The sequence below is a fragment of the Corythoichthys intestinalis genome, chromosome 5, assembly GCF_030265065.1.
Source record: "Corythoichthys intestinalis isolate RoL2023-P3 chromosome 5, ASM3026506v1, whole genome shotgun sequence".
NCBI lineage: Eukaryota > Metazoa > Chordata > Actinopteri > Syngnathiformes > Syngnathidae > Corythoichthys > Corythoichthys intestinalis.
Genome location: NC_080399.1, coordinates 15,619,743 through 15,633,808, shown reverse-complemented (window position 1 = coordinate 15,633,808; position 14,066 = coordinate 15,619,743).

The following is a 14,066-nucleotide window of genomic DNA, read 5'->3' as shown; positions in this document are numbered from 1 at the left end:
GGGGCTTACAGTCCGAAATGTACGGTACATAGACATCACATATGTAGATGGCAGGTCTCAATTATTTATGAATATTTTGAAGTATTTTTATGAATAAATAAAAATAATATGAACAAAGTTAATAAAAATGTTGTTTTTTTATCTAATTAGGGCTGTCAAACGATTAAAATTTTTAATCGAGTTAATCACAGCTTAAAGATTAATTAATCGTAATTAATCGCAATTCAAACCATCTCTAAAATATGCCATATTTTTCCGTTAATTATTGTTGGAATGGAAAGATAAGACATAAGACGGATATATACATTCAACGTACTGTACATAAATACTTTATTTGTTTATCATAACAATAAATCCACAAGATGGCATTAACATTATTAACCTTCTTTCTGTTAAAGGGATCCACAAGAAAGACTTGTAGTTCTTAAAGATAAATGTTAATACAAGTTATACTAACTTTACATTAAAACCCGTCTTAGTGTTTTCGTTTTAATAAAATTTGTAACATTTTCAATAAAAAAAATAAATACACCACAAGGTGTCAATGGCGAGTTTTAAATTAACTTAGAAATCAAGCCAAATAGTGTGTTTTGTCCCTCGACTGACGCCGTAGATTCCTGTTTTACTGCGGGTTCATTGTACTGTGTTCATTTGAGTGCTGGCTTCACAACGTACTTGACCTCTGATAGTTTGTATGTTGTGAATAAACATTGCCATCCAGTGTATTTGTTGAAATAAACGAAATGTTTAAATGTTAGACCAAAATCTCAGTAAGTTTATGTGTATGTTGCATAGCTATTTTGATTGGGAATGCCAGTTCTCTTTGCACTGTTGTTTAACTGTGTGAGAATAGGACCTCATTAATACAGATTGAAGCGCTTTTCTTTTTGTGAACATTTTTTTGAGAGATTATCTTTGTTGTGCTTTCACAAAATGATACTTATGTTTGTTGTGAAGGAGTTGCCGAAGTTTATGCCAATAAACGGGGCGGTCCAATGAATGCCTCTGTCCACTCGCCTTTTGTAATATTCTGACATAGAATTATCCGAGGCACCTTTAAGTGCACGCGGCGCCAGTGTTGTTTACTGACAGGATGCAGGAGTGAGTTCGAGTTAAGGCCTCCCGAGAGCCGTAAGCTGTGTTAATGTTGAAGCTGAATGTGCCAATAAAGAAACAAAGTGCCATTAGTCGCGTGTGGTATACCAATGTTAAGAAAAAGCACAAAACAAGACACCTTTCTCTGCCTCTTAGCTCTCAAGTGCGTCATTGTAATCTGTTTGAGGCAATGCATGAGCGGGTCATTCCGCGCATGCGTTAAAGTAGTTTAATATTTTAACTAGGGCTGTCAAAATTATCGCATTAACGAGCGGTAATTAATTTTTTAAATTAATCCCGTTAAAATATTTGACGTAATTAACGCACAAATGCCCCGCTCACACAGATTAAAATGAGAGCACAGTGAAAGGTGTACTTGTTGTGTTTTTTGGAGTTTTGCCACCCTCTGCTGGCACTTGGGTGCGACTGATTTTATAGGCTTCAGCACCCACGAGCATTGTGTAAGTAATTATTGACATCAACAATGGCGGGCTACTAGTTTATTTTTTTTATTGAAAATTTTACAAATTTTATTAAAACCAAAACATGAAGAGGGGTTTTGATATAAAATTTCTATAACTTGTCTTTTAAGAACTACAAGTCTTTCTATCCATGGATCGCTTTCACAGAATGTTAATAATGGTCATAATACAGTACTTATGTACCGTATGTTGAATGTATATATCCATCTTGTGTCTTATCTTTCCATTCCAACAATTTACAGAAAAATATGGCATATTTTATGGATGGTTTGAATTGCGATTAATTACGATTAATTAATTTTTAAGCTGTAATTAACTCGATTAAAAAAAAATTATTGTTTGACACCCCTAATTTTAATGTGATTAATTCAAAAAATGTATTACCGCCCGTTAACGCGTTAAATTTGACAGCCCTAAAAAAATACAAATACACTCTAAAGTTTTGTTTGTTTGTTTTTCATAGTGTTTAACTCATTACCTGCCATTTACAACAATAGATGTCCAGTTCATTTAAACTAGGAAGACTAGCTATTAATGCTCATCTTTCAGTGCCATTGACGGTGCTGCCAGAGCTCCCAGTCAAAATGGACTGGACGCCTAGCACGATCATTGGCAGCTATTGAGTCAATGAGGGCCCTATAAAGGCTTGAATGCAGATTTTCAGCTTTAATTTCAGAGTTTACATCACAATTAGGTGAATGGTGTAGGAATTACAACACATTTAAACATGCTTTACACTTAATTTCAAGTGACCAAAAGTAATTTAACAAACTAACAAAATCATAGACAACATTTTCGCCTTTAATATTTCTTTCTGACTCCCAAATTACTGTAGAGTATGAGTCAAGAAACGTCATGACTACTTTGCCCATGAGCATGAGATGAAAATTAACGCCCTAGTCAAGTATCCAGTCAGCATTTTCCTTCAAATGAGCAATGTGTATACACATTGCCATCACTTCTGCTTAGCTAAAATTATTACGCCAGGGGTCCAAATCAAACATCCCTAACGCTTGTGTGGGAAATGAGTTAAAGCCATGACATGGCTCAGTGGACATGAAAGGCCTCATAGAGTGGCCTGTTAGCCAAACGGGCCTTACTGTAAGTACACGATGAAGTTGTAACAGACAAACTTACTTATGTCAAATTGCAATGTACTACATTTTTTGCCGCAACTTTTTCCACTATATTGGGTCAGAGCTATTACAATCATCAATCAGGAAGTGAAAGCGGAAAACGGTGTGGTATGTGGGTGGTGGGTGAGTCCACGCGTACGCTCAGCGCATTGCTTGGAAAATGTTGCCTCGCTTCTCCTTTTCAGGGAAGACATACGTATTTGAGGCGCTGGGGTCACAGGTCAACAATGATACAGGCTCAAGTTTAGTCGTAAAATTCAGTGGTGTGACGTCTAGTCAAGGTGTTCGAGAGCCCGAGGGGTTAGGGGATATACAGTAGGCGTACACACCGATGTTTTTCGAGTAAAGTGACATGTTTGAAATGCTTGTTGGAAGGTGAACAACACCCCCTCCACGCTTATCGCTTATCATCTCGGGCCTTAGGTCACATCAGTCACTCCTGCTTGCCAATCTTTCAATGTATTTAGTCACATTCTCTTAAGTAATAGAGGCCTCAAGGCCACTTTCCACTTTTACTCTACATACAGTTTATAGTCCTTCACCGTTCTCCTGCACTAGCCGATACCCCACTCTTGCCCTCACAAGGACACACTTGGGAGCAAGTGTGCATTTGTTCATGTTGTCACCATGGTAACAGTCCACATTGTTTGATTTTGAATTGTTTGTTTGTTGGTTTGCACCCAGGTGAGAACAATAGAAGGAAGAAGGGAATGCCCCCCACTTCCTTATACAATGTACTCAACATGCTCTTTACTGGTCATCAGAGTGACACACGAGTCTTGCCATGAATGTCACTCTGTAAAAACAATATATACAATTACTTCAGCCAATACTCTATTTGAAGGGGCAGCTTGACAGGCTGAGTGGTGGACCTCTACTGCCATCTACAGTGAGCTATTGACAGTTTTGACACAGATCTGAACGGTGACCCAAATTAAAAACGTCAATTCTGATCCCTTTACTTAAAAATATTAGTTCTGCTACCACACATCATTATAAGAAATGCTGTTTTTTCTTGTGTTCCGCTTTTGCTCTGTATTTGCTTTTTTCTTCAGATTGAGCCAGATCTTGTTCGTTTTCAGGTTCCAAATTGAGTTGAAGCTGAAACATTTTAAGGTCTGATTTTTAAATATCTTGGCTTGGGAGTGAAAAATGTGTCTGGTCACGCTTGTTTTTATAGGCAGCCCAGCAAAGGTTGGAAAAAAAAAGTCGCATGCTTAGTGCTTGTTGTTCTAATTCTTGGTGAGGACACTAAACTAAGTAAAATTGGTAGCCTACTCCTCTGTTATTCTCTGACGGATCAAAATGAAATTTTTTTGAATATATTCTAGGGTTGTACACACATTGATATTCTGAGCTCGATTTCTTTATTATTGTCTAAGAGCTGATTAATTAATTGCGGCCCTAAAATTGCTACCCCTCTGTTATTCATAGTCCGTTCACAATGAAATCTGCATAGAGAAGTTTCTTGAGTGAAATATGGGCGGCTCCATCCAGGAAAATTTCTGCTTCGAACTTCCGATTTAGAAAAAAACAATGAACAAAATGAGTTGCGGTTAAAGTTATAAGTGTGTTGACAAAGTTAAAACTACAAAATCAAGCCAGACGTATCCCACAGAATCAACAAAAATAGATTCAGCACGACGTAGATGACACGTAGATGAGATTGTATGATTGTTCTTATCACTTTGTTGATCATTCTTGGACAAAATTATAACAACCTATCAGCCTGTGTTAACGTGAGGTATAGATTGATACGCCGGCCACTTCAGTGACCAAAATGAGGTGAAATTACAAATTATATTACATTTGCCGACTGCAGAAGGGCTGACACGGATTTTGTTGTTACAAGGAAATACTACAAGTTATGTACATAATAAACAAAAATAGTGTGGCATTCTTTTCTATTGCAGATACTGATTGCAATAAAACATTTGGACAACATGATTACATATCTTGTTTTATATAAAACGATTGGCGCATGTGCAAAACAGGTCAATAAATCACAATTTATAAAATTATTGGGAAAAATAGCATACAAGAATGTGATAACAGACAGCAGAGCCCAGAGCGTCGCCAAACTTTCACCCGACATGACGGCCTCCAGGCGGGTTTTTTCCTGCTGTCCTCTGTAATTCAAGCTCCAATAGTGTATCTTATAGTTACTGCTAGGGTTGTTCCAATCATGTTTTTTTGCTCCCGATCCGATCCTGATCGTTTTAGTTTGAGTATCAGCCAATCCCGATATTTCCCGATCCAATTGCTTTTTTTTTTGCTCCCGATTCAATTCCAATCATTCCCGATAATTTTTCCCGATCATATACATTTTGGCAATGCATTAAGAAAAAAATGAATAAAACTCGGACGAATATATACATTCAACATAAAGTACATAAGTACTGTATTTGTTTATTATGACAATAAATCCTCAAGATGGCATTTACATTATTAACATTCTTTCTGTGAGAGGGATCCACGGATAGAAAGACTTGTAATTCTTAAAGGATAAATGTGACTTTGTATATTGTGACTAAATATTGCCATCTAGTGTATTTGTTGAGCTTTCAGTAAATGATACTGTAGCCATTTAACTGTTCTGCCCAAATGCATGATGGGAAGTGCAACCATGACTGTGCGTAGTGGTACCAATTGATATATCTTCTCTGCGTTGGGAAATCACATAGGATGTTAAGTAAAAGATCAACTACTACCTTTTTTCCCCACATTACTTCCCATGATATTTCTAATCGTTGGGAGAGGGATTGTAAGGCTTTAGCCAATAAAAAAAGGATCCAAAGGCTGCTAAAATTCACTCTACTCATTTTATGCTGCCTTTTAGCTCTATATACTGTATGGGTAAAATGCCGCCATTATAGATTGAATGCGACAATGCGTGAGTGGGTCGTGCAGCGCATGCGTTAATTGCGTTAAATATTGTAACGTGATAAATGTAAAAAACTTAACACGATAAATTTGATAACCCTACCTTAAGCTTAAACTAAAGACTCTGGATGAGTGTAACACATTATGTCTGTAACGTTAAATACAATTAGAAAACGATTTAGTTTAATATATATTAAAAAAAGGCATGTCCAATATTTTTTTGCCGATTCCGATACTTTGAAAATAACATGATCGGATCCGATCGAGACATCTCTAGTTACTGCAGTTAAAAAGCTCATAGTTGGATCTCTGGATCGAGCTGACGGTGTGTCGCGAGGCGAGCCACCGTCTCCAGCCCTAGCCTCCCCCAGGTAGAACGACGTAGTCTCGATATATGTCCATCAACGTACAGTAAGTGTTGCTGTGAGGCACATCAACTTATCTTCCCTTGTCTAACAGCCTTTTCCACCCGTAAACAAACGAACAAAAAACTTGTAACACTTGCGTTTATGCGTTGACAGAATTGTGCCATCTGCACGTACTGATTAGCAACAGGCTAGTAGCAAATACAGTAGTTGTAGTAAATAATATTATAGATTATCATAATTACAATCATTATCGTAATAACAATATCAAAGGCAACAAATCGTTTCATGTGCAAGATTTTAGGTCTAGTGTTTTTGAGTACCGGACACATGAAAATGCAGGGATAGGAAGAACATGCCTTCCATAACACAGCGGGAACACGAGCTTGGTTCCACATCTGCCTTCGTGAACATGTTGTCCTCCCGTGTTGCGATGATGGCGGATGGATACGGTATTTCAAAATTGTCTTTTTTAAGGCATTTTGATGAGTAATGTTACTCCAGCTCCAAAGTTGCTTTGAATGGAGGAATTTTAAAACGGAAGTTGCTTGTAGACATGCGGAAGTACCTCGGAAACTTGTCTATATTCTAGGGTTGTATATGCAACAATCTTCGGAGGCCGGTTTTTAATATTTCGTTTCAAGGCTGAATAATTAAATAGATTAATTGTGGACTTATTGTTCTTGTTGTGTAGAGACCGAGCCAAGCAGTCGTAGTTCATTTTGAACCTGTTCATAAAAACATGGAAAAAATGCACTTTGGTGTCAACCTGCAAGGAGTTGCGGCTATAATTGTCTGTGCGCATGCCTGGTTGCCTTGTACTTATAACGTTCACTAATCTAAATTATTAAGGAGGGGGAAACTATTTTATTGAATAACAATACAAAGGCGAGTCACACTACAATTATTTGGTCATATTTCAAAACGTATTAAAAAAACAAAAACAACAAAAAACTATACTAAACGTGTCTTTGTTTTGCAGCTGTAATTTACTATGTCATTGTTGAGGTCCAAAACATTTGCTCGTCATACATGCACATACTGTATCCACCAGAATATGTCAACAAAAGTTCACACAAGGGTGTGCCTTTTACTTGAAGAAACGGGCAATCTGTTGCCGAAAGCGTGACAGTGTTATTTTAAAGCTTTGAAACCATAAGCAGACATAAATACCACATGTCTAGGCTAATCCGTCACTTAGAGGCAACCCAAAACCCTGACGATGAAGCGAGTGCTTTCAAAAGTTGCTTTGTACCAACAAGGACACCATCTGTGTTGAAAGCATCCTTAAGCTAGAGTCATTTTCATTGGTCTAAAAATATTAAAATGCTAGATGCTGTACATATATTTGTTAGAAATGAGAACAGGTTCTGACTGTACAGCAAAATTGTGAAGTCTGAATTAAAAACACCCTTCAGGAAATGAACATCGTTACCTTTATGTTAAATCTATGAATAGTGCTGCAGCCACCATGTTACACAGAGCACCCTTTCACCATCCAGCACAATCACGGTGCGTGCACCACACACACACACACGTGCACACACGCACACACAGTTCTCCCAAATGAGGGTGTGTCCACCAGAGGTGGGCTGCCAAAACTGGGGGTGGGCACGAGTGTATGTTTTGGTTAGAGAAACTGCAAAGCTCCATGATGAAGAATTGAAACGTTGTTAAAGCGTACAACGTGAAACAGCAAATCTTTGTTTTTCTATGTCTTTACATAGCGTGTGTGATGTATAATTTCTGAGCTAATACATCGTGACACTCCCATACCCCCAATTTAAAAACTAGTGAGGGGAGATTGCCCCCTAGTGGTGATGATGGTTAGAACAGATACATGAAGAGGTTCTCTTTTGAACTCATTCATTCCCATTAACAACAATAGACATCAAATCCATTTTAACAGTTATTGCTGGCATTGAATGATCATGTTTTCGTGCCATTTATGGTGATCGATGTCCAATCCATTTGGACTGGGAATGATCACTGCCAGCCAGAGGTGGGTAGTAACTAGGGCAGGGAATCTCTGGCATGAAGCCAATTTGATATGTATCTAGATACACAGGTTACGATTCGATTAAAAAAACGATACATTTTTATGGCCGAGCGGTTCGATACGATTGGATACAGTTTAAGAACGATACGGTTCGATACAGAGTGAAAACAATACGATAGTAAACATTTGTTGTGTGTGTTCGTACAGTATTTTAAACATATAAAAAAGACCACATCTCTAATAGCAAAATTAAACAACAAAATTTCATACCAATGTTATGTTTTATTTTTTAACGAAAAAAAAAAAAATTAAGGCTTACTATATGACCGTCATTTTGTTGGATGGGGTTGATCCACCACGTTTGGGTCCACCGTAGGGCTACTGCACCTTAAAACATGTTTTGTTTTGTGAATTGGTCTAAACAAATAAAAATTGATTTTATTTTATTTGATGTAGAACACACCCATAAGTGCACAGTATGGACATGCAGGTGACAATGTTTTTTTTTTTAGGCAACCTATTGTGGTTCCTCGGTTTTATTATTATTAGTTTAGTTATTCTATGTTCCGCAGCCCCTTTGATCTCAATTTGACCCCCTTAGAATGCTTCAAAATGCACCAAAAACGACAGGCAGGTCAAGACAGGTGCAATCTTTGATACCGTGTAAAGACAAATTCCAAATACACTATGTAGCGCCCCCTAGCAGCCATTCTTTGTCCCGCCAATGCTTTGAGCCCTATTTTGACCCCCTCAGAATACATCAAAACTCACCAAACTCAACAGCCAAGTGAACACTGGTGAAAACTTTGATAAAATGTATTAAAAAATAAATAAATAAAATAAAATAAATAAATAAAAATATGTGTAAATGTGCGTAGCGCCCCCTTGGAACAAAACCAACATTTTTTTTTTTTAAGGTGAAAGAGGAGGTAACAACCCAAAGGTTAAAACTTAGAACACATCAGTACTATATGAATGGGATACAATACGCGGAGCCCAGACTGCCGTTAGTACTACATCCAGTTTTCTTTGGGTGGGCAGAGCGTGTCCGCGGGTGGGCACTGCCCACCCCTGCTTGCCCCTGACTACAAGACTCCATTATACTTGTCAGAGGTAACAGTATTTATTCTGCACTAGAGGGTAGTCATGCTCTTTGGATGGGTGATGTTTCATTTTTCTTGTCTGAATGCCAGGATTTTTGCTTTTTTTTCCTCTTTCTAAAATTGTCATGTAATAGGCATAGGTGGAGTTTGACTTTTGTGGCAAATGGGGGGCAAAACATATTGATGACCCCCAAACGCAGTGTCAGCAATAATATTAACTTACAAGATATATGCTCAGATAGTAACTTAGTCCATGCTCATACACACAGGCATCCCAGCTGTGTGTTTTTCTGTCTTACCTGGTGGAGAAGTAGACGCTGCATCCATTTTGACTGAATATTCCAGCCAGGAATATTTATAGTAATACGTTCAAATGAGCGTTTTTTTTTTTTTTTTTTTTTTTTAACTTTTTGTTTTCCATCATTTTTTTAGGAAAATTCAAAAACTAGCTTTGGCCAACATTGTCGTCCATTGAATATGGTACACCCGGTGGTGGCTCTGTTGTAGAAAAACTCCGCTCAACATTTTGGCGGTGCTCTACAGTGTTTCGCTCAGTAGTTGTTGTGGCTTTTGAAAGCTTAGGTTTGATAAAATTATGTATATCCATCATGCCTCTGACCTCTGGTGGTTTTGGCTAAGCAGAGCAAATGACCGCCTCTAAGGTGTTAGATGATCGGTTCTAAAAATAATTTTGATCCATGATAAAAATATTTTTGTTCATTTCATTCATTTTGTTGTTTTATTGCTTTAAAACTTTTATAGACAACATTTTTTTCCGGCAAAGTCTTAATTTTAAATTCAAATATAGGAAAGTCAATAACATGCAATGACATTTTATGCCAGCAGTGGGGTGCTATGTGCCTCCCCCCTTAATATCCGCGTATGGTAATAGGTTATGGTACAATATAAAGTAACAGTTTATATAGATGAAGTTGTACTGAGAAAAAAAAAAAAGATATTTTAAAAAAATTGATACTGTAAGCAGCTAGTCACAATGTTACTCATTACTTGAGTATTTGTACTCGAGTACATTTTTGGACGACTGCTTTTAATTTTACTTGAGTAATATTATTTAGAAGTAACGCTACTCTTACTTGAGTAAAGTCTTTGGCTACTGTACCTAACTCTGCTGTCAGCCCACTCCAAGCCCAAATGAATTGGACATCGAGCAATGTCAAAGGCAGCCAGTGTGTTAATTTATGAAATGAATTTTAAGCCAGTAGAACAGTAAGAAGTAAATTAATATTTTGATGTTTCCTTAGTTTCAGTTTTGTGAGTGGTAATATGACAAAATTACCGAGTGGTCAATGTAAGTTACTTCGTTCATCAAACACTACCAATGGCAATCAATGAGTTAATAAAAGTAAAAATGTTTTAATTTCAATGAATCAAACTATCTCAAGGTACCACCGTGTCTAAAATTTGATGTGACACTAGGGCTGGGCGATTTTAAGATTGAGAACAGGACAAAAAAAAATAGATCTCAGTGATCAGCTATGTCATATTTAACCAACCATAAGAATTTACAGATGCAAACTGACTGATCTGGCAGATTGGACTACACACATAAGAGAACTACACTTATTTTGCACTAAAGCAGTGTTTTTCAACCTTTTTTGACTCACGGCACGTTTTTACATTGGAAAAAATCTCGCGGCACACCACAAACCATAAATGTTCCAAAATTATTTTCTGTACAGTATATTTAATAATAAAATAATTTCTCAGTATGTATACTTATTCAGTGTGAAACTTGAGCCTGTTTAGATGAATACCAAGTCGATATCTTAATTCTTCAACACCTCTTAGTCTTCCTGTTTGTATTATTTATTTATTTTTTTTATAGCAGGCTTGAAAAAGCTCAGAATTATTAGAACAGGGGGACATGAGCAATGTCTTTAACCACATCAGGCAGAGCATCTCGCAGACAATGGCTTTGCAGGTAGTATTAATTAATGTCTGTCACGGTGTGGGACTTTTTGGATTTAGCAACAAGGTAACTGGCTTTGAGGGCTTTCTCATTTACCTTCATAGTTTTTAATCAAAAAAAATTCCTGTTTCTCTGTTTTCCCAAAAGGCGAACAAAATAGTCCATCCTCGACGGGTGTTTCGTTTGGTGATGACGTTTAAGCTTGCTTGGTACCATGGCGCTGAATGGATAGCTGCTCGTGTCGCGTTCAAGAACTATCGGATTTTTAGCCATTAGCCCACCTGCTGTTCTCAACAATGTGTTGGAATAAAACACAGGGGGAGGATTGACGGTCGTCACATTTGAATAAAATAGAAAGGACACTTTCGACTATATTGACACATGACGAGTCTAACCAAATGATGTGCAGTAGACGTGCTGGGGTCCACATTGTCGCGGACGACAAGGTCGTTGATGGCGAGAAATCCGAGCAGTTTTTGAATGCGTCACATGCAATACTTGGCTCATTTGCACACGACCGAGAACTTTCTACCTACTCCTTCCTTCTGTCCTACTGCAACTCCGCCCGACGTAAAAAAAAAAAATATTGTAATAGCCCCGAAAGGGGAAATAGAAAGGAGAGTAGTCGGTGATGAATTTCCCGATTTATTGTGGCAACAATGGAAAATAATAAACAAAAGCGGCATCAGCAACACACGACCGCTAACTTCGCTAACATGCCGTTCTCCCCTCCTCTTTGTTTGCTTCCCGTTACGTCACCACTCTGCAGTCTGATGGCCTCTTCAAGGGCCCGCACCGAGTTACGGACATTACAATATATATATTATATATATATATATATATATATATGAATGCGACATTAGATAATTTCTCACGGTACAAAAAGTACAAAAACATTTAGTTTTTTCAGCGCTTGCTAGCTTAATGCTACTACTCAATGCTAGTTAGATGCTTTTAAGTGAAACCAAACAAGTTTATAAAAAATCGTGAAAGGAATTGACCTCGAACAATGAGGGGGGGTCGGAATTTGGGTGGGCCAGATCGCCCAGCCCTACACAGCACACACGATCTCTTGCAGTACAAGAACGTGCCAAGTTACAGTGGCTAAGAATCACTGAGCTACATGATAGCACCATTTGGACAGTCTTGTTCAAACACATTACACATACGCACACACACTCTTTGTGTGCCAGGCGTGAAGCTAGTTCCTGTCGGCTGAGTTTAATCATGGCGTTTGCCAACATTGCTGCCACTTCAGTGTTTGTTATCAAATACAGGCCTTATTCTCCCTATGAGCCAATGTTAAAATCCCACAATCTGCTCAAAAGTGACGGTGTTATTAATTTTTTCCCCCAATCCCTCAACCAAAGTAGCTGACTTAATCACTTCCTAACCTGAAGTTTAGCTGGCGCCTTCACAGGATTTTCTTTGTTTTATTTACGATAGACATCAGTGTTATTTATGGTTTTTCTCTTCAATTTCCTTCACATTACGCTTTAGTATAGAGACCACGGTACAGATCATCTCTATTTCACTTACTTAATACCTAACATGGTCATGGTCATAATTCAAAAACACTTGTATCCCAAATCACCTGTAAGGACCTCAGTTTTAAAATAATTTAAAATGTGCTTCTTTCAAAAATAAATAAAACTCTACATATTTTCCAGAGTAGTGACACAAAGTGGATGTTCCAAAAATAACAAATGATTGTGCAATATGTTCCAAGATAAATGTTGACAATATGGCAAGTCCATCTCCAGAGTTTATTAACACAATATGTTCATTAAAATCTACAATACAAAGCATCAGCAGCGCTTTGCAAAGCCACTCGGAGCTCTGTCCATCAGCTGTCATCCATTGTTGGACTTTTAATCCCACCATTGACGCCAACATGTATTTCCCCCAATTAATCAGATGCTGGTCTTAAATTAGCCCAGTGCGATTAAAACACATAGCCGATGCTTAATGAAGGGACCTCAGTGGTCATTAAGCAATTCGCAGAATCAATAAGGGATCAATGATCACCAGCGACCTTTGCAGCTCGCACCAGATGGACGCTAGCAACTTAGAGCAAAGTGTAGCGGGACCACACTAACGAGGGGGCTCTTCTTTGCGCTTTATGACGCAGACAGATGGATTCTATGATTGCATGGTCCCCGCCTCCTCCTTCGTGACTCTCTCTTCAAGCAAAGCTTTTATTTTGCCACCCTGAGGACAGTCACTGAGGCTAAGCCCCAAAGCCCTAGATTACTGTTTTTCTCTGGATTTATTACAAGTAAAAGCAAAATAGAAGATTTTTACCGACACTGAAAATTTTCCTCTCAAATACGTTGAACCTTGTTTGAATTTTTTTATAGGTAGCAGGAAGTTTTTCTAGAAGCTGCTTATAGAATTTGCTCCTGACCCAAGTTTGACCAGACTTTTTAGGACAAAAGAACCCCGCTTTCAGCTCTATCACCTCCTCCTCCCCTCAAATTCGACTCATTTTAAACTCCCTTAGTGTCCCCCACCCCCATGCCCCCAAACACTCACAACAACACCCCACTCTTCCTAAAGTGCCCCCAACATGATTAAAAAGATGCCACCGGTTCACACTGTTGTAAAAGTGTGCTGGTGCATTACATCTTTCAAATGTAACATTAATATTTTGATTTTTCAGAAATCAAATTTAAAACACGTTTGTCCATTTCTATTGAGAAAATTGTTGCCTTTAACAAAGGTACAGTGAGGCAAATAAGTATTTAGTCAACCACTAATTGTGCAAGTTCTCCCACTTGAAAATATTAGAGAGGCCTGTAATTGTCAACATGGGTAAACCTCAACCATGAGAGACAGAATGTGGAAAAAAAAAAACAGAAAATTACATTGTTTGATTTTTAAATAATTTATTTGCAAACCATGGTGGAAAATAAGTATTTGGTCAATACCAAAAGTTCATCTCAATACTTTGTTATGTACCCTTTGTTGGCAATAACGGAGGCCAAACGTTTTCTGTAACTCTTCACAAGCTTTTCACACACTGTTGCTGGTATTTTGGCCTATTCCTCCATGCAGATCTCCTCTAGAGCAG